Source organism: Schistocerca americana, chromosome 2 (genome assembly GCF_021461395.2).
Source record: "Schistocerca americana isolate TAMUIC-IGC-003095 chromosome 2, iqSchAmer2.1, whole genome shotgun sequence".
Lineage (NCBI taxonomy): Eukaryota > Metazoa > Arthropoda > Insecta > Orthoptera > Acrididae > Schistocerca > Schistocerca americana.
The window spans coordinates 365,675,691-365,697,739 of record NC_060120.1 but is presented as its reverse complement, the minus strand read 5'-3'; the positions used below and the strand labels follow the sequence as shown (position 1 = coordinate 365,697,739).

Sequence of the window (22,049 nt, the reverse complement as noted above, 5' to 3'; positions counted from 1 at the left end):
TCGCGCACTGACCACCATACCCTATTCTAATGTCGTCGTCTCACGAGGACGTTGCATGTTACACAAATAACTTGCACAAACGCTTCTCAAAAAGTCTCCTACACAATTGTAGCTGGCACAGGGGGCGTGTGGTGTGCATACAACACAACTTCCCCGTTATCCATGACATTTCCTGAGTCAGTCTATTTCCAGTATTTGAAAGCCATTGTAGGGGGTGTGGCTATAAAATAACAGGACCATTGCTGCAAAACATTTTATTTCAAAAACATACATATTTAGTTACTGTCACCCTCAATATAGCCCTCTCCTCTATCCCTACAATGTTACATGTGAAGTCTCCATGGATGGAAACAGTCCTGGGAAGCTTCCTCTGTGAGCTCCCTGATAACCGTGCCACTTTTCCTTTCACTGTTTCAGCGGACTGAAATCTGGTTGGTTTTAATTCAGACTTGACGTTGGAGAATAGATAAAAGACACAGGGTGCTAGGTCGGGCGAATGGGATGGGTGATTTAGCACTGCGATGCTGTACTTCGCTAGAAACCTCTGTACAGACAGTTTGGTATGGGCTGGTGCGTTGTCTTCATACAGAACCCATGACTTGTTCTTCCACAATTCGGGTCTTTTTTCTTATTTTCTCATGGAGCTGAGAAATAACCTAAAGGTAGTAATGCTGATTAATGGTCTGACCTTAAGGAACCTAGTGGAAATGCATAGTTCCATGAACATCGAAATAAACAATCGTCATCGCTTTGAATCTTGATTTGCTCATTCGAACTTTTTTCGCTCTCGATGAAGTTGGGCCCTTCCAGTGCATGAGTTAGTGCTTGGTTTCTGGATCATAAGTGAAAAACCAAGATTCTTCACATGTTATCAGTCTTACCATGGAATTAGCAAACATTTCACACAAGCTTCTTCCTGTTCGATCGCAAGAATTTTCAACACCAGTTTCGTACACCCTTTCTCATATTAAACTGGTAATGTAAAATTTGCCTTTCGCACTCCGTGACAATTCCTACAGTTTCAGCAATCGATCGAACACTCAACCTACGGTCAGATCGAATCAGATTACCCACCTTTTCTATATTGTCATCAGTTTTTGATATTGAAGGGCGTTCCAGGTGCGAGTCATCTTCAACGTCTTCTCGACCATCTCGGAAATGCTTGGACCACTCAACAACTCGCGTGCGTGATAAACGGTCTTCGCCGTACACTATTTTTAGTAAAATATATTTTTCAGTGAAAATCCACTGCACTGTGATTACACTTATCATTTTTCCTGCAAAATAAAGTAATAGCTCTTACGCGAAGGTATGCCACGGCCAGACAGATTTATCTACAGACACCAGACATGCCGCATTTGACTGAGAAGGCTTCACGCTTCACAGCTAGCGTTCACCATTGGCACATGCGTTCTTACTCTGTGACAGCGTTAGCCTCGTTATTTTATAGCCAAACTGCATATGTAACCGATGTTCTGTGGCATATAGCAAACATATTCGACTGAGTGTAGAAAGTCTACGCCATAAACCATCTCCACCAGTTTGAGTATTTATTTAAAAAAAAAGATAAATCTGTCATCAAACTGAGGGATGTTTTGAACACCTTTGTGCTTTATTAGACTTGGTTTTATTGGAGGTGGTATGCCCTTGTCTTCATCTGAGCTTTCAGTCCGTTAAAGGGAAACCTACAGTATAACGTGGTCTCTGAGCCACGATAAGGTGCAGCACGGCGTTATTTTATATTAACAGACTTTGATAGTGAGGTAAGAAGTGATAACTGAAAGATAAAATTCTTAAGGCTGATTGGAGGAAAGCAGGAGCAGCAATGTGGCGTGCAAAGTGATACAACCAGTTGAACCGAGCCATCGAGAGAGAACAATACCGTTTATCCATGTTCCAAAAAGAAACTCCAGATCATGCTCTATTTGTGGAACCACTCAAGTTGACAGCTAATTCTGTGTCGTCCTGATATGTTGCCATGTGTAACTCCTTCAAATAATATGCATGTTTCCATGAAAATTAGCACAGTAGCTGGCAGACATTGTACCAGGGGTCATAAGTAGATAGATTGTTGTTTTGTTCATACTGCCATCCGTTCTTAAAAGAATAATTTCAACTTATCTCGAAGTATCAGAATAGACATTAACTGACTTGCTTAATTTGTTCGTTTATACTTCACAAATTCATTGGCTTTATTATATGACGCGAGAAACGGTGCCATATCGAATGCCATTTAATCGAAGTTGTGAAGGTAGTTGTGTGGGGCAATATGGGTCGGAAATTGTTTATGTGACATCTGCTGAGACTTTGACGGTGATTTGATTGTGCACATCTGTTTGCATATATGTGGAGGACACATTTAGATTATCTTCATTAAAGCGTTTTGATTTTATACCAAAACAATGAGACAGGACTCACTGAAATGAACATACTACACTTGTTGCAGAGGTTCACTAATTTCGTATCAGTCAGTCTTGTACAGTAGTAAGGAAGGTGACAGTCTTTGTACATTTTGTATCCATTCATGTGCAGTATAGCAGTTGTAGGATGCACTACGAACAGCTTGACTTCACAGTCTTACAACAAGGTAAAAACCATTTTCAGAACAATACCCTGTCCAGTCGTCTTTTGGGTTGGGCATTCATTCATACTGAGACAGTCATGATTGTGTGAGTCTGATACGTAGAAGTCTCTTATGAAGCTAATCAACTTGTATACATACAGGAGCCGTTCAAGCAAGTGATCACTATATAATGTCAGCTCGAGATTTACTGATGCATTCTACTTGCATGTCACTTGCACCACCCCACTCTCCATTGTTGCCAGATGTATCGAAGTTGGCGGCGATGACGTCATCCAAGATGGCGGCCTGTAGACTTGAAACAGCGCATGAAGTCATCCAAGATGGCGGCAATGACATCATCCAAGGTGGTGGATTTTGGCGGGAAGATAGGTCAATTGGACTACCTCCACTAACTTAACTCCTCCTCCCCTCCCCCAGAAAATGGCGGGAAATTCAAATTCCATCAGTACAGTGCAACACACCACAGCTACCTCTACTAACCTAAGAAAATGGCCGAAAAATAGGTCACTTGGGCTACCTCCACTAACCTAAGTCATCCGTCTGCCACCTCCTTCTAGGAATTGGCAAGAAATATTAATTTTGGGCTATCTCTACTAACCTAAGAAAATGGCGGGAAAGAAAGGGCACTTGGATTACCTACACTAACCTAAGTCATCCGACCGCCACCTCTTCCTACGGACTGGCAGGAAAAGGACTTGACCTGCGCTGGACATAAGTCTTTATTTTACATGCAGTCTTTATTTAAACAATTTGGTGCACTACAGCCATCCAGTGTGTTCACCACAAGGTCCAGACTCCAACTGACCCAGTACACAGTACCACCACCAGAGGGCGCTGTCATCAATTTCCGTGATGTAATCTAAGACGGCGGTCTGGGGTGGGGAGAAATGGCGGAAAACAGTGTGGTCGCCATGGGGTCCAGAGTCCAACTGACCTAGTACACAATACTGCCAACAGAGGTGCTGTTGTCCATTCCATGACATAATCCAAGATGTTGGGGGAAAATGATGGGAAACAGTGTGGTCGCCATGGGGTTCAGAGTCCAATTGACCTAGTACACTGTACCACCACCAGAGGGCACTGTTGTCCATACATGACATAAACCAAGATGGCTGTCTGGAGGGGAAAGTGACTCAGCCCGTGCATGGCTGCTTGAGAGAGGAAGGAGTGTACTTTATTTATTTTGGAACAGTTTATTTAGGGATGGATTTTAGATAGTATATTTATCATACTGATACAAAACACACACTGACACGCTTGAGGTCATGTCATACAGCCTACAGACCTGTAAACTCTCGTTAATTACCGAAATAATGCTCTGCAGACTCCCAAACAACCCCTAAATTACCGAAATAATTTCAGTAGACAGCATACACACATGCAACCTTCTCCCAACTGATGCAGTACACTCATGTGCTGACACAAAATCAACTCATTAACTATCCAAATAATGTATAGCACAGCCTACAAACCTACTTGCAAAATAATGCAACAGACATGCAAACAACATGCACAGGCACCGCCTGCTGCCCCCTGTCCAGTGGATCATGCAGGAGGCTACCACACACGTTCCCAGAAGTTGGATGCACCAGCAGCCCCCTGCGAAGTGATGCGGCCATCAGCTGCCAAGCCATGCGCAGGTGCCCATACCAGTCCCTCAAGCATGAGGTGGCGGCATCCCTTTCATACTTGACACCTGAGAAATTCCTCTTGAAACACGTGATCACCTAGGCACTGTTGCTGACACGACTGGACTGGAGTAAAGACCTATTTGCAGAGCACAGACACTCAAAGGGTGTGCGCATGTCGACGCCACCGTGAGCCATCACCGAACACGAGCCATTGCTCTCGTGCTGCTGCTGCCTACAACAAGCAGGTGAAAGTTGCGTGCATTTTCGGGTATACAGTTAGAGTTCTTCGAGTGTTATACTGACCTCACAGAACTCCAAGGTGCGCTCATGCTGGTTCCATATGTGAGATGCTTCTGGGCAGCTCGTGTGTTTACTATTGCTGGGGTGATCCCTCTCTCTACCTGTGGTCCAGTGAAGACCTAACTGCCAAGCGACTCACCCTCACAGACATTGCAGAAATCTGTCCCAAAATAGCACAGGGTGCATTGTTCCTAGTGATCTTAACGGGACATGCGAGCTGCGTCTAGTCATGCATGCATACCCAGCATGGCTGACAAGTCGTGTGAAATGTTCGTCTTGCTATCAATATACATCTCAGAAACGTCAAACATTCTCACCACTAAATGCCTGTGCAAGCTCAGAAAAACACTGTTAATCATAAAAGCATTCTTATTGTTTGTAAAGAGAGCATTCTCTAAGCACACACGTGGGGAAATCAGAACAATTACACAAACAGAATTCGAAGCACTGTCTTACAGAAGAGAAAAAAATGGCCAGATTTTTCAGTATCCTACAGCTACAGGTCTGGAGATGTCCTAATGCCACAGTGGTGGATGAGTGACAGCATTGCCGCCAGAGATGGAGGGTCTGTTTCAACTTGTCTTTGAACACTTGCTTTCTCAGAACATTCTGTACATACCTTGCCTCCATCTTGTTCGAATCAGTTTGTAGATACTCCTACATCCCGGATGTCTTGTGAATGGATAGAGCATTATGATTGTTTGTACAGATTACCATATTGCTCCTACAATTAAACCCTGCAAAGTGGCCTACAGATCGTCAAAAAGGGAAAGACTCTCACTCAGTTACACTGCTCTCCCACTGAGGACAGGAGCTTGAATATTAGAGTGTGGAACAGATCTCCAACCCACCAATATATCACTGCGTACCATGTCAATGTAAACATACAATTCATATCCTGCGCCTACAAAATCAGCTGTAAAGCATTGACTAACTAGAAACTTGTCATGTCTGTGAATACATTTACACAGAAACTCTAAGAAAATAGAGAAAACTGATATTTCCACTCGCAAATACCAATGTCGATAATGAAGCAAATTCCAAATCATCCCTATAATTTACAAGGTCAACTAAGGTGTTTCTCATGTCTAGAGAACTGGCAAACATGGCTTCCACACGCTAGATGCACACACCACAATCGATCTTCTCTCAACTAAATAAATGTGCAGAAGCAGTCAACTGAACAATTTACATGGGAGAGAATAACAGTCCAGTGCAAACACACCTCCATATTCAATCTTCTCAAATTTCCACGCGATCACGAAAGCTATCCGACACATACTAAGTATTAGTTTGCTATTCCATCATCTACACATCAGGACAACATGGTTAAGTCATATACATTCCTACACTCCAACAGGCCTCTCCATTCGGACAGCTCCTACTGTCAACAGGAAACATGAATCATCCCCGTACAGATCACCAGCGCTGCATGCCAAACACGCACAGGTAGAATCATCATCCTAAGAAATCGGTCAAATGGTTCAAATGGCTCTGAGCACTATGGGACTTAACATCTGTGGTCATCAGTCCCCTAGAATTTAGAACTACTTAAACCTAACTAACCTAAGAACATCACACACATCCATGCCCGAGGCAGGATTCCTGCGACCGTAGCAGTCGCGCGGTTCCGGACTGAGCGCCTTAGCCGCGAGACCACCGCGGCCGGCAAGAAATCGGTCACATATATCTTTTATCCATGTACTTACAACTAAATGTTACAATTGTGGTTTCAGTTGAATGACATTCGACAATGAGTGAAGTATCAGAAATACACCCTGTTGACGGCTGTGGCTCTGGAAATAGAAATATCAGTACCATTCTTATGACTTGACATACTCTTCCCTTTGCTATCACAGTACTCGACTTCAAATCCATACCTTTATTACGAATCGACATAGTGATTTCCTTTGCACATGTTGGAACACAAACACATACTTTATACGCCTGATGCTCATGGCAAACCTATCACGCAACCCCTGCTACTAAGTATAATACTTCATCAATAACTGATCGCTGGCGATACGAAATAATACTGACCGAAAATCAATGATGGGTGGACATGTCTCGTAAGTTATTCTTGCAAATGCTTCCACCGTGTCTTAGAAAGAGAGGTTTAATCGTCTTACAAACCGCAAGATGTTAAAAAAAAAAAAACAATCCCAACAACTACTGTATGTTACTGTCACAAGCGGTCTTGGATCTACATGTGCACACAACTGTCCATGTTAAAAGCTATACCAGCTTTATAAATCCACATATGGCATTACCTACGAATCACGTGGTTTTTCCAGACTAATACCGAGATGGTGATCATAGGAGTGTATATATCAGACCAGCAGTCCGGTTACACGTACCCCACGATGCAACCTCATCAAAAGATCTCTAAATTTTGAAAGTGGTTCCGCTAAGGAACATGGTATGAAACCGCTATTTGCAACCCCCTCACGCCGCCACCACTAGATATTTCTCCAGTATTTGTAACACATTCTGTCTTGATATCATTTGAAAGGTTCTGCGATATATCCACTGAGCTATAGGCGATGACTGATTGAGAAAAATCACATGCAGTAGTAGATGGTGTGCTGATTGAGTTTGTAAGAAATGTACACTAGCTTTTCAGATCTCTGATGTTTTGCTATCTGCTAAAAATGATGTCTATGATTTGGAATCAAGTCTCTGCATTCAACCACGTACCTGCGTTGGATCCTATGGAGAAGTCCTCTAATGATTACAGCCACAAGTGAATCATATTTCTGGCACTCTCGAAACGAGTCAGCTTTCTCGAACCTGTCTGCTATAGCAAAATTCCAACGTGGTTTTATCAGTCCCTACGCATCTTGCGACTGCTGTCATTTCCGCAGCTTTGCACATGAGATCGTTCCAATTTAAGTTGGAACTGGATGGAAGTCATAGAAAGCCATATCCACCATGCCGGCCGATGTGGCCATGCGGTTCTAGGCGCTTCAGTCTGGAACCGTGCGACCGCTACGGTCGCAGGTTCGAATCCTGCCTCAGGCATGGATGTGTGTGATGTCCTTAGGTTAGTTAGGTTTAAGTAGTTCTAAGTAAGGGGACTGATGACCTCAGATGTTAAGTCCCATAGTGCTCAGAGCCATCTTTGAACCATATCCACCACCTTCTGCAACTTGTGTAGAAACAGAGCGACCTGAGTCAGTGCGGCAGGAGTGTGTTTTGACCATTTGGTGGAAATGGGCTTATTGTGTTGCATCCCCAAACTACATATAGATACTGCAGTCCAAAGCAGATCCACGTCCCTCAGCTCCCATTCACGTCTATCAGCGAAACATGCTATCGTCGTTATTCTATACCATCCAACAGAGAAAAATTACGAAACATAAAAGCTCTACTAACTTCATCCGATATAGAACTCGATAAGATTTTTACTGCATATATCTCCTCCCATACACAGAAACAAATACTATCTGCATGGCGGCATCGAGCACACGTGACAATCCTATTAAATATACAGGTATTGATCAACTGCACAGACCAGTTTAAAGTGTCATCACCTGTACTGTAGGAGGATGACCGTATCCCACAGACTATACTGTAAGTCGCAAGAGACGCTCCCTGTGACCCTGTGTTGTTGTTTGAAACATTGTTTTTTTTTCTGCTCTAACATGCTTTGTACACTGCCATACACACTGTTTTTTCGCCACGATTTCGAGGTCTGTTTTGTAATTCTACATTATACTACCAAACTTAAAGTGCGATTTGGATTAGCATTCTCACTATACCAACAGGAAAAAGGAGCGTCGTGACACTCAGTGGCACACAAGACCAATCAGTTACACATTACACCATTCCTTCATGAGGCAATCGTCAAAACAATAATGAAGAAGTAAAACATGGGGTGCTGCTTGCTGCAAGCGACAATCGCTTTCGAAAATTAGGAATGCATCATAATTGCAACTGCGGATTGGTGAGTTGAGAGACTGCAATATTACGTCACAATATCCTTTCGTAATTTTGCAGAACATCGGTGAACATAGCTAAAGCAGTATAGAGCAACATTATGCACTGCAACACATTCAGTGGCAAGATGTGTTCGATCTTAACAGACGGGAGAGGAGGCAGGGGAGGAGAGAAATCACACAGTTGTGGTATGCGCCCAGGGGGAATGCAAAGAACCGACTGAAGGTGTGGAATACACATGCAGACTCGGAGGTCAACGGAAAGAACAAACAAGTGTTCTAGGCTTACCTCCTTTGAGATATATCAGTATATGTGGTGTCAATGTTCTCAAAATGAATATAGAGCTTTATTTGGGGTTCCGGCAAGTGAAATACTCTGAAGACAAAGTATGGTTCTACGGGTTTAGAGATGTGTTGTACACTGCTGCGTATACGCCCTAATAACAACACTGGCTATCTAAATTCGGTTTTACCAAGCCTGCGCCGATTACAGAGAAAGTTATGCTTGTACACTGATGGAAAAAATCGCAACACCAAAAAATAATTAATGTTAAGTAATGAAATTTCGGGAATACATTTGCCTAGCCAATATTTTAAGTGATTAACAGTGCAAGTTCACAGATTAATATAAGATCGGAGTAACCGCCAGAACGTTGAATGAAAGCATGCAAACGTGCATGTATTGTGCTGTACAGGTACTGGATAGTGGGATGGAGTTGCATGATTTTTGCACTTGGTCGGTCAATACAGGATCGGTTAATGCTCTCTGTGCTGGACGATGGAGTTGTCGTCCTATGACGTCCCATATGTGCTCGATTGGTGACTAAGCTGGTAACCGAGCAGGCCAACGCAACATGTTGACACCCTGCAGGGCATGTTGGATTACAACAGCGATATGTGGGCGAGCGTTATCTTGTTAGAAAACACCGCCTGGAATGCTGTTAATGAATAGCAGTACTACAGGTCGAATTAACAGACTGACGTATGGATTTGCAGTCCAGGTGAGTGGGACAACCACGAGAGTGCTCCTGCTGTTATACGAAAGCACACCCCAGACCATAACTTCAGGTGTAGATCCAGTGTCTGGCATGCAGACAGGTTGGTTGCAGGCCCTCAACAGACCTCCTTCTAACCGTCACACAGCCATCACTGGCACGGATGTTGAACCAGATTTCATTAGAAAACACAACAGACCTCCACCCTGCCCTAAAATGAGCGTTGGTTTGGGGTCAGTGGAAGACACGCTACAGAGCGCCTGTCTCGGAGCTGTCCATGAAGTAACCGATTTGTAACAGTTAGTTGTGTCACTGAGGCCTCAACTGCTGCTCGAACTGCTGCTATAGATGCAGTACGGTGCACAAGAGCCATACGTTAAACACAATGTCTCCCCCTCTCGGTAGTGCCACGTATCCTTCCGGAGCCTGGTCTTCTTTCGAGCATACATTCTCGTGGCCACCGCTGCCAGCAGTCATATACAGTGGCTACACTCCTGCCAAGTCTTTCTGCATTATCACAGAAGGAACATCCAGCTTCTCGCAGCCCTGTTACACAACCTCGTTCAAACTCAGTGAAGTGTTGATAATGACGTCTTATCGCCTTAAAGACGTTCTTGACTAGCATGAACTCAGCACGTCCAATCTCCAAGGTAACTAACGCTCACGAGTCACAGCGTGTATTTAAAGCAAATCTGATTTGTACCCTGATAGTGGCGCTTCTAGCAACTGTAGAAGCTGGCCTGCCAACTTTCGTTAATGTCGTATAGCTTCACCTTGTGTTGCGATTTTGTTTTCCGTCAGTGTATTTAAAAACAAAGAAATAAATAAGTTAAATTAAATAAATGGTAACTAGGTAGGAACAAATTAATGAAGTCAACACAATGGAGGAGATAATTTAGAATCTATACACTGTTAAGTTTGAAACACAAAGATTGATGACCTTATATCAAGTAATTGTAAGCACATTAGTTTCCAAATTAAAGCTGAAACTAAGTGCAGTTAAGATTGCATGAACACACTGTATGTGAACAAGATCAGAGATGATAACAGTCCCTAAGTGATAAGAATGTAAACAAAGTTCAGAGATATAATTTACAAATATTAATTCTCGAGTCCGCCACAACATAAGCTAACATGAAAGCAGAAGCACAATCCAAGTCTCACGTAAGCGTTAACGTTTAAGTTCATCGATGATGCTGCAGCGCCATTCAGAAAAGTTTATTACAAAAGACACTGAAGCGCCAAAGATACTGGTATAGGCATACGTATTCAAATACAGAGATATGTAAACGGACAGAACATGGCGCTGCGGTCAGCAACGCCTATATCACATAACAAGTGTCTGGCGCAGTTGTTAGGTCGGTTACTACTGATACAACTGCAGGTTGTCAAGATTTAACTGAGTTCGAATGTGGAGTTCTAGTCAGCGCAAGAGTGATGGGACACAGCGTCTCCGATGTAGCGATGAAGTGGGAATTTTCCCGCTCGACCATTTCACGAGTGTACTATGAATATCAGGAATCTCGTAAAACATAAATCTCCGACATCGCTGCGGCCGGTAAAAGATCCTGCAAGAAAGGGACCAACGACGACTGAAGAGAATCGTTCAACGTGACAGAGGTGCAACCCTTCCGCAGATTGCTGCAGATTTCCAAGCTGGGCCATCAACAAGTGTCAGTGTGTGAACCATTCAACTAAACGTCATGGATATGGGCTTTCAGAGCCGACGGCCCACTCACGTATCCTTGATGACTGCAAAGCTTTATGCCTCGCCTGGGCCCGTCAACACCGACATTGGACTGTTGATGACTGGAAACATGTTGCCTGGTTGGACGAGCCAGTTTCAAATTGTATCGAGCGGATGGACGTGTACGGGTATGGATACAACCTCATGAATCCGTGGACCGTGCGTATCAGCAGGGGACTGCTGAAGCTGGTGGAGACTCTGTAATGGTGTGGGGCGTGCGCAGTTGGAGTGGTACGGAACCCCAGATACGTCTAGATACGACTCTGACAGGAGACACATACGTAAGCATCCTGTATGATCACCTGCATCCATTCATGTCCATTGTGTATTCCGGCGGACTTGGGCAATTCCAGCAGGACAATGCGACGCCCCACACGTCCAGGATTGCTACAGAGTGACACTAGGAACACTCTTCTGAGTTTAAACACTTCCGCTGGCCACCAAACTCACCAGATATGAAAATTATTGAGCATATCTGGGATGCCTTGCAACGTGTTGTTCAGAAGAGATCTCCACCCCGTCGTACTCTTGCGGATTTCTGGACAGCCCTGCAGGATTCATGGCGTCAATTCCCTCCAGCACTACTACAGACATTATTCGAGTCCATGCCACGTTGTGTTGTGTCACTTCTGTGTGTTCGCGGGGGCCCTACACCATATTAAGCAGGTGTACCAGTTGCTTTGGCTCTTCGGCGTATAACTATCACTAACGCTAAGTTAAATTAGCGTTTGAGACTCGAAGATTGACCACACCTGAAAACATTGCTCAGACTTTGATGATCCATAAGTTTTTACATACCGTATTGAAATGTTGCGGCTGACTTGCCGCCCGAAGACTATGTTCAACTCCTGCCAAAAGCTATCAATCCCTCCAGATCTTTATCTGACACTGGCTCACCACCGGTACACTGCCGAAAGACCACCGAAACGACCACGAAGCACATATGTGCCGACTACTTAAAAGCCCGAGAGCCCATATGACATTAGTCATCTTCACAAATTCTCACGAATTTACGTCAAATTGACATCATTTAATTGTATTTTATTCCAGATGAGCGCCTCCCCACATTGGCCATTTTCCGACATTACAAATCATTATCATATACACGTTGCGATAAATATTTAAGAAAGTAATATGGCGCAATCATACACAACTTTTAAAAAATTGTTACACAAGTAAATTTTTCATGTACATAAGTGTTGTGCACCACATTATGGCGTTTTTTCCTGCTCGTTTACGTAGCTCTGTTCGTTTTTATGTGGCACTCACCAATTTTCAGTTACGGCCAATTTAACTGGACGTTCGTTTGATTCAGTCTGAATAAAGCTTAATTTAAAAGGAAATAGCTTACATACCTAATATAAACCCTTAGACAAAGATTAAGGGTGTAGGACATTACTTGCTTACTTCACAAAATATGCAGATGTGTACTTTTAGTTTTGGTTAATTGAACTGAGTGGTTTTAATCAGTTTGTCAAGATTCTCGATCTGTTTAAGTTACAGTCAGTCTGCAACAGTATGTATTCACTGTGCAGTTCAGCTCCTGTTCAACGTATTGTTTATGACTGTACTTTTTTTGGGTTGTCAGTAGCTTAACTTGAAGTGTTTTGTGTAATCATTGTTTATAGAAAGTCAATGTTAAGTTAAAAAATAGAGTTTGCCCAACATCTTACATTGCTGTGCAGAACTTGTGGCATTGATATCTACATTTACAACGTAGATCCGTTGGAATCAGTTTCCGTATTTTTCTGCGTAATTCCTGCGAGTAATGTTTTGCTGCTGAAAGAAGACGTCTTGGCAGTCGGCAACTCGCCCGCCAGCGGCATACTCATCCTAGAAGTACCAGGCTGGGAAGGCAAAAAAGTGATGGGCATGCTAACGGGTAAAAACACACTCTTGTAGTGCAGTGGAATAAGAAGATACGTACTGTACGCGTAACGCGTCGACTGAATCAGCCTTCCTTGCTCAGACCACGTACGGCTGGGACAAGAAGGAATATTAAAATACTACAGACAAAATGAGAAACGCTTTTTACCACACCGTTTCTGCCGATCAGAGGAATGTAATTACAGATGCACAGGAAAGTACCTATATCAAGAAATATTTATTTTGTTACAAATATATTGTAAAATGTGTATTTAATTGTTTTCTTCTTTCCTTTGTTAATAAATTTCGCGATGCCTGTCATGAACTACCAACTGCTTCGTTCATATTTACAAAATGTACTAAACTGGCAGTAGGTACGAACAGAACGTTCGTAACTTACAGACTATTGTTGATGAAATTGTCTTACACATACCGGTAAGATTTCTATAATCAGTTCGCCAAAGACATCTGGATCTTATTATATGAGGGCTAACAGTAGGCAGTTTATCGTGATTTTTCCATTTTCGTTTACGATTAATTCCGAGACTTTTGTTCTGTATAGAGTAAGTAAGATTTTTGACCACTTTACATAATATGAATACGCCAAGTAACTGACGTCGATTAATAGTTCTGTTTGTGCTGTACGTTAACCGTTGTTTCGGAGATTTTCTTGTGCCCTATGGCTTACCTTTACATATGGTCTGTTGTGTTGGCTGCCATGAAGTTTGGACTTGAGACACTGAATCAGAGATGTTGAAGGATAATAGGATAACAAAGGAGCGTGGGTGTGACTTTGTGTTGGTTTTGCGTTTAGTTTAAGCAATGAAGTGGCCTAAAAGAAGCTGGAATAGATAAAGGCACACAGTTCCTCAATAAGAAACACAAAAGTACGTATTGAAATACGTTGCCGTACGGTTGTTTGTAAGTTTGTGTTATAGCGTCAGTAGAGTAACGTGGTAAGTATTGACATAGGTCTTGGCGTCTTCGTGATTTGTCAGTTTCTGAGCGAAGTATGTGTTGCCAGTAGTATCGTCTTAGAAACAGATCACTCATATAGCATTTAGTAGGAGTTGCCTTGATCGTTTGATCAAATGCGGTGCAAGAAAACGACGATGATACCTGTGTATATGTAGCCGAGCACAAATTATGAGCGCACTGTTCTCCAAACATCTTGTACGCCCTAGTTTTTAGGTAATACTGCAAAAATTGAAGTAAGTGTGTTAAGGAGATGCTTGTTACTGATATTCAAATTTTCCTCTCGACATTTCCAATTGCCCTAGATTAATTATGTTCCAATTTAATCTTAGTTGTTACCGATAATTTGCGGTATCTTCCAATTTATTTTGTCATTGGGGAGATTTTTCCCGTATTAGGTTATTTAATATTTTGGTTAAGTTGTTTGACTGTTATTTTGGTAATTTCGTTGCTGAATATAAACGAATGCTTCACCCCTGCACTTGACATTCTGAAAGGAATCTGTAATTTTTTGTATTGTGATGATGTGTAGTACCATCTTGAATATTCTTTACCTAGAAACGTAAGTATTCTTCTGCAGAAAGGAATATCATAAAATCAGTCAGTGGTTGATTGGGAATGCACTGTAGCAATTTTAAAGCAATTACTGATAATTCTAATGGTTGCATGTAGGACTGATTTGAATTACACAGACTGTGGTTCCAATATTTGTGTCTTCTGTGTCACGCATTTATCTTTTTCTGCATTCTATTAAATATAATACATATTTGCTACCACCATACGCTACAACTTCATGGGTCATTCCATATAAAATCACCCAATAAAAAATAAATTTTACACCCACCTCCTTAGATTTTCATGGAATTTGGCTCAAATGGTTCTAATACCACCCTGACAACACCTGCAAATTTTTTTTGCTGTATCTCTTATAGTTTTTTTTAATAAATTTTTAAAGTTTTTATGTTTTGCATTTTCCGAACCTTCGGAAATGGTAAATTTAATTTGTATTCAAAACCTTAAAATTTCTTATCTTAAAAACTCTTTTAGATAACATCATGAATTTTTGCAGCAAGTTTATTTATTATACATATTTGAAGATAAAAATGATACTATTAAAATATATTAATATTTTCTATGAAAAAAATTATGTATATGTATTTTTTTTCTTTTTTTTTAATGGATGTTTTGTTTTATAAGAATTGCAATATCTAGAGTCTCAGACCTGATAGAATGCTCAAATTTGTTTTAATTTACTCTTAAACATATAGGCTACTTGATAAAACAAAAATAATGATGGCTTTTTAACATGTTTATTAATTATAGTAGATTACATTAGAATTATGTACGAAGATAGTGTTCTTACAACACTTATGTATAACCCAACTGATTGCTTGAAACATTGAATTTTTTGAGTAATTTTGTCTGTTTAATAAACATTAATGCTGATTCAAACTGTTTTTCCACTTCATCCAAGAGCTTTCAGTTCTTTTGATACAGTCTTTTTTGAAGTAATACATTCTTCCAGTGCCGCTTGATTGAGGTGTGTCTACTACACAGACTATGTGCTCCAAAGGCACTATGCAAGAATCTTCTCTTTCAGGCCAATGAAATGATGCAGCTGGTCCTGAAGGATGTAGAAATAGAATTTCTGCATCTTCTTCATCATTGAATATTGTTTTTACCTGTCCAAAGTACCAGTTACCATCATGATTTGCATGGTTCAACATGAACCCAATCAGAAGAAGAATGGAAAGAAAAGACTAAGGAGGGTTTTACACTATCTGTAGTCCTTCTAATTTCAAGGTTGTTTGTTGGAAGTGGTTTGAAGTTATGAAAACTTCTTGTTCCTGGAATGGTTTGGGTTGCTGAAAAAACGTTTTTCTAGTTTTAACCGTAGCAAATCAGCTTTTTTTTTTGTCAATAAAGTGAAAATGAATGTTTTCAATATTTTTTCACAAAACTTGTACACATTGATTGCTGTCATTATTTGTTCTTCATCTGAAAGCTGTAGACTGGCTTTCCTTAAAATTCTTTTAATAGTTCCTCCTAGGCCATCACAAATTGACTTCCCATGACTTGTTGCAAAAAAAGAGTGTTGGGCCTTCAAATTAAAGTCTCTCAAGTGTTCAGTCAATTTTTTAAAACTGTTTCTATTTTTGTACTGCCCAGCACAACCATCTGTAAAGTAGTGAACTGAGTCAATGTCAGTATGATGTAATGACGGCCACTTTGTAATTTCTTTTTGTACAAAGTTAACAAACCAGTGTCATGTTCTTGGTCATCACTAATAAAACAGTGGTTGGAAACAAAAACATTGTTTTCCTCATTTCCTTGGAAAACTCCAACTGGGTGTAGAGTACAACCACCTCTATTCCAGTGGTAACTTTGGATCTCATTTTGTATAACAAAGGAATAATTTTCACTGAAATCCATCACAATAATTGCTGTTTTGGGTGGTGGGTCTTCTTTCAATCTTTTAAAGGCTGCTGATTGGGATTTTGCTATAAACGAGTGCGGGGTGAGCTTTTTCAATGACCTAACCAATAAAGAAATGTAATCTTAAACACTGATAGACTGTTTGATCATTTCTGCCCTGTCTGTGTTAACCCACTGACTGATTACAATTTCTTCTTCTAAATCATAATCTTCAATTAGTTTTTCAGTTAAGTACTCAGTTAGTGCAGCATTTGCAGGACAGCTGTCGCAATGATGTAGCATGCAGTTTTGGTTTTCCGTGTTGCACACAAGCATCTTAATTAGCTCTTTATAAGATTCTTCAATTTTCACAGCATCCAATAATAGTTTAACATTCTGGTGGATACTGCATACACATACAGTGTGTGTGCCTGCAGCACCATCAAGGATACACCATTTAGGTCTCAAGAAACAAAATTTTGAAAATCCTACTTCTACCTCAGGATTATCCCATTTGAAAGAATAATAGAGTTCTCTCAAGTTACACAAAATGAGTCTTTTTTTGCATGTACACATTTTTTTGAACACTTACTTTGTCTTTTGTTCCAGGTAGCACTCTGGAACTTTCATCCTTTTCATAAAAATCTGTTACAAGTCTTACTGTATTTTCAGAAAGAGTTTTACCTTTTTTTTGGACCAGGAGTTTCCAAAATACCCTTTTCAGATTTTAGCTTTCTAGCTTGTCGCACCATGTACTCACTTACATTAAATTCTTTCATCACTTTATTTCGACTCCAAGAATCTGGAGCCAAGGTCAGAACCTGGATTTTTCTAGACCTCCAACAGATGACATCTTCTCTTTCACAAGAGAAATCATTACATCAAAATCCTTTGCTTTCTCAACCACACTTATATCTTCTTTGTCATCATCAGAACTTGGTGCATCATATTTTAATGCTTTCGAAACCGCCTTTTTTGCAGTCTTTTCAATACTACTAACCTTCCTTTTAAAATAAGACCCTTTACTTTGTTCTGACAAGTCATGAAGCTTTATCGGTGTTAAACCTAAATTATCAAGAGCAATGTTTGTTTGTATGAGGGATTCATTTCTGGATTCCAATGATTCTAATTCAACCATGACTTCATCATCTGTTTCACTTTCATTGACTTCAACTCTTAATTTTTCCTCACAAAAGTTACGGCATGTTGAGCAAAGCTTTTGTCCAGGTTTTATGCTACTATTTTTTGTCAGTAATTGTTTAGAAAGATCCAAGCCTACACTTCTCAACGACTTTTGATGGGCTTTTTGTGTTTTTTTTTTTAGTGGGTCTACACATGTTGTTTGATACTTTTCGAAAACATTTAAAAAGTAGTAGCTGTGGTGTGAACATATATTCTTAAATTCACACAGATTAATTCCAGGTCGTAAGTGGATCAAATTTTTTTCTTCCTCACTCAATTCAGGTACCGGTTGTAACTTTTTTGAAGGTGTGTAGGTTGTTTGGAAACAGTCAGATTTTTTAAATAACCCTATGCTACAGGTTTGAATATCTGACATACTGATTTCACTTTTGGTCTGATACTGTTCTGGTTACTTTTATAGGATATTGGAAAAGAATCTCTGTAAACTAAGTAACAGTACTTACTGAAAGTTCGAATAAACTTAATAAAATACTATCCAAGCACTATTTAACACTGTAATAATTTTTTACTTCAAAACACAGGAATAACAAAACAAAATCCAAGCATACATTGTTACTCCAAGAAGACAAAAACTTATTTTTGGTGTCTAAGTCACTTGGTACTTTTTATTTTTAAAATATGATTAATATTACTTAAAAAATTAGATAACTATTGAACAGGTTAAAAAGCCAACATTATTTTTTTTTATCTAATAGCCTATACATTTAAGAGTATTTTAAAACAAATTTGAGCTTTCTATCAGGTGTGAGACTCTAGATATTGCAGTTTTTGTAAAACTAAACAAAAACAAAAAAAACTACTTGTAATTTTTTTTCATTTGGAAGATTTTAATATATTTTTATGGTAATTTTTTTAACATTTAGATATAATACACAAACTTATTCTGAAATTTCATACTGATATCTTGAGTATTCTTTAGCATACAAATTTTTTTAGTTGTGAGGACATATTTAAGTTACGATTTCCGACTGCTGAAACAACGCCAAATCTAAAAACTTTAAAAATTTATAAAAAAAACTATAAGAGATAGAGCAAAAAAAAATTACAAGTTCTTTCAGGATGATAAAAGAAGTAATTGTACAAAGTTTCATCAAAATCTGACATGGTTGGTGTCAAGGCCTGGGTGACTTGACATGGAATGACCCTTATACTATTCCTTATTGTGCATTTTTACCAGGGGCAAAAATTATTATTGCAGGGCAGGCTGTTATTGTAGTTCATCTGTTTATTACACAGCAAATTAAATATGAATCTTTTGTTATGGATGCTACAAGTTGACTTTTCTTGATACACGTGATCAACATGCCGTTTTGGATCCTTTATGCATGAACCGAGAACATTAGAACATGCTGTATTTTGATCCTTTTGCTTTACAGTGTTAATGCTGAAGATTGTTGTGTGTCCATTCCACAGTTCATCTGGTTATAATTGTCAAGCACTGGAACTTTTTGTCTGTAATTCACAGTTTGAGTGTTGAACAGCTCCTGACAAATGGTTTACATCATACTGTTAGACTACACATAGCACTACTAATTTTGATCAGCAGGATGTGACAGGGAACTGTACGTGATCTGTGTACCAAATTTTTTATCTCCCCCCCCCCCCCCCCCCCCCTCCCGTGCACACACACACATTCCTGTCTGTTGCCTTATATGGTATCCAATATGATGAGAATGATTACACATTGCATTGTATTGAATTCTTTACTGGTCCTTTTTAATCATTTTTGTATATGCTAGCAAATGCATTATGATAATGCACAGGTCAGAATTTTATGTCACACTGTAGTATTCAAAACATCCAAAAGAATATACTTAAACATGACAGTAATTATAAAAAAAATATATAAAACAGATTAACATTATGCTGAATAATCAAATGTTGCAAAATCCAGGATGGAATGTAACTATTATGAGTAACAACTTTCCTTTTCATAATATCATTCTAAATAATCTAGAATCATTACAAATAAAGATGTAGTTAATGACTGGTTCCATCCATAGCTACCAAACAGACAGGGTACAAACAAGAGAGAGAACCCATGATATACATCAATGACTTTCTCAAAAATGTTAGTCGTGGGAAAATAATTCTTTTGGTGATGAGCAGTATTGTAGTCAATGAGAAAACAAGAATTCTTGGCACCCTAATGCCCACACTGTTAGTTTACACTGTGTTGTTTCCATCCCTTACTGTACTAACTCAGAAAATTCTATTTTCATTTAATTTGAAAATGTTTTTTTTTTTATGTAGAAAATCTGTCCTCATTCATCAAAGTTCAGTACTTACTCATTCTGGTACAGTGTACTCCCAGTTGTTTTTACTTCCCCACTTCAGCGGCCTTTTTTATAAATTGTCAAGTTAATGTACCTAAAAGAAAATAGGCTGTTTATCATTTATATAATTAAAATTTAGTGGTAGCCATTGTATGTGCTGAGGCTGGACAAAATATGGAAACACCATTAGAAATGCATGCTTAAACATTTATGCAGATGCTAGCTAAGCCTGCAGGTTGTGCTGTTGCATTTGACCATGAATAGCACCTGAACGTATCCTCAGTATGTTTCAAATGTTAGTTGTGGTCAGAATTGTGTCCTGGGTAGTTGCGAGTGCATTATGTTGGAGCTAAGTGACTCTGAACATGGGTAAATTGCTGGTGCTCATATGTCTAGTGCTTCCATAAACCAGGTAGTTGAAGTGTGTGGTGTTTCAGGAGACTCCATATTGAAAATTTATATTGTGTACAGGGAGAGGGGAGGGGAGGAAATCATCATCTGCTAAGTCCCAGTGCAGACAAAGGTTTGTGTTGAGCTATCGTGACACAGTTATTGAAGAGGATTGTGACAAAAAATAAGATGACAGCTGTAAAAGTCCCTGCAGAACTGAAAGTTACACTCGTTAACTCTGTCAGCATCAAAACAACATGAAGGGAGCTCCATAACCCAGGAAATGTATGGCAAGCTGGAATTCCAAACCCACACATCAGTGATGTAAATGCCCATAACAGGAAAATACAGTGCCAGAGCCATAAAACCTGGTGTGTGGAGCAACGGAAGAAATTAGTTTGGTCAGACGAGTCTTAATCGGCTTCACATTCCGTTGATCATTTGATCAATGAAGTGTAATGACATAGTCTGAATCATTTTACATTCACATAACAAATTAGTTTGTAAATTTGGCTATATGCTGACCAATTTTCTAATACACACATGTTACACATACAGTAAGAAATACTTGTGTGGAACAGGAGTTGTTAAGAAGAAACTTCTTTCAGTTTCTTTTCAAATTTTACTTTGCTGTCTGTCAGACATTTTACATCGCTGGGCAAATGATAAAAAAAATTTAGTTGCAGTGTTATGCACCCCTTTTTGTGCTATAGACAACCTTAAATGTGGAGTACTAAATGTAATTTTTTTCTCCTGGTATTGTAATTAAGTATATCAATGTTTCCTTTGAACTGGAGTGTATTATTTACAGCAGACTTCATGAGGGAATTAATATACTGTGAACCAGTAGTCTAAATGCCCCCACTACTGTAACAGATATGAGTGAACACCACATATTCTTACAGGACATCTATGAGCAATGAACACTTTCTTTCTTAAACATGAGTTACCCCAGAAAATTATTCCATATGACATTGTTGAATGAAATTATGCAAAATGTGTCAGCTTACTGATTTGGCTTTCCCCAAGATTTGCAATGATTCTAAGTGGCTGAACTGAGTTGTTTCAGGAGTTGTATAATGCGTTTTTCTAGTTTAAATTCTCATCAGTAGGGACACACAAATTTCGAAGCATATGCACCCCGTTCATTATTTCCTCACCACGTGTAACTCTTATCATTGCTTTAATACCTCTAGACATATGCACTAAATATATGGTATCTTTTTAAAATTGAGTGTGAGACCACTTGCAGAAAACCAATGATACTTTTAAGAACATTGATTACCATTTCTTCTGTAGCTGGTTGTATGCTTGGAGTGGTTACAGTAGTAGTGTATCCACAAAAAGAACTTATGCTGCTTGTATATTAGATGGCAGCTGGTTTATTTATGTGAGGAACAATGGTGGACTTAAGTTTGAGCCTTGGCAAACCCCTTATTTGAATTGTTCCCAGGCAAAATAATATAACATGATTCCATTGGAGAGTTACTAAGTACAACATTCTGCATTCTTTTGGTTAAACATGACATTATCCATTGGTTGGCAAATCAATCAGTTTGTTAAAACCACAGTTTATCTAGGAGAGTATTGTGATTTGCGCAGTCATCTGCCTTAGGTAGATCACAGAAAATTCCATCTGGTGTTGTTTTATTTATTTATTTAATGCTTGTAAAATTTGATGAGTGAACTGTGGGTTATATTACACACTGCAAAAGTTTATGCCCCAAAT

At 39.6% G+C, this 22,049-nt stretch overlaps 1 protein-coding gene across 5 annotated transcripts in view; it reads left to right on the top strand.

Moving 5' to 3' along the window:
• Positions 1–13,786: 13,786 nt before the first annotated feature.
• The window catches only part of LOC124594971 (lysophosphatidylserine lipase ABHD12), a 92,725-nt gene continuing 84,462 nt past the window's right edge, over positions 13,787–22,049 (top strand). For 2 of the 5 annotated variants that reach the window (XM_047133495.1, XM_047133492.1), the window contains exon 1: positions 13,787–14,017. The gene's annotated coding sequence lies outside the window, so the exon portion shown is untranslated. Of the gene's footprint in view, positions 14,018–14,048; positions 14,253–22,049 lie in introns of those variants that run through there. The other 3 variants (XM_047133496.1, XM_047133494.1, XM_047133497.1) reach the window with 3 other exon arrangements.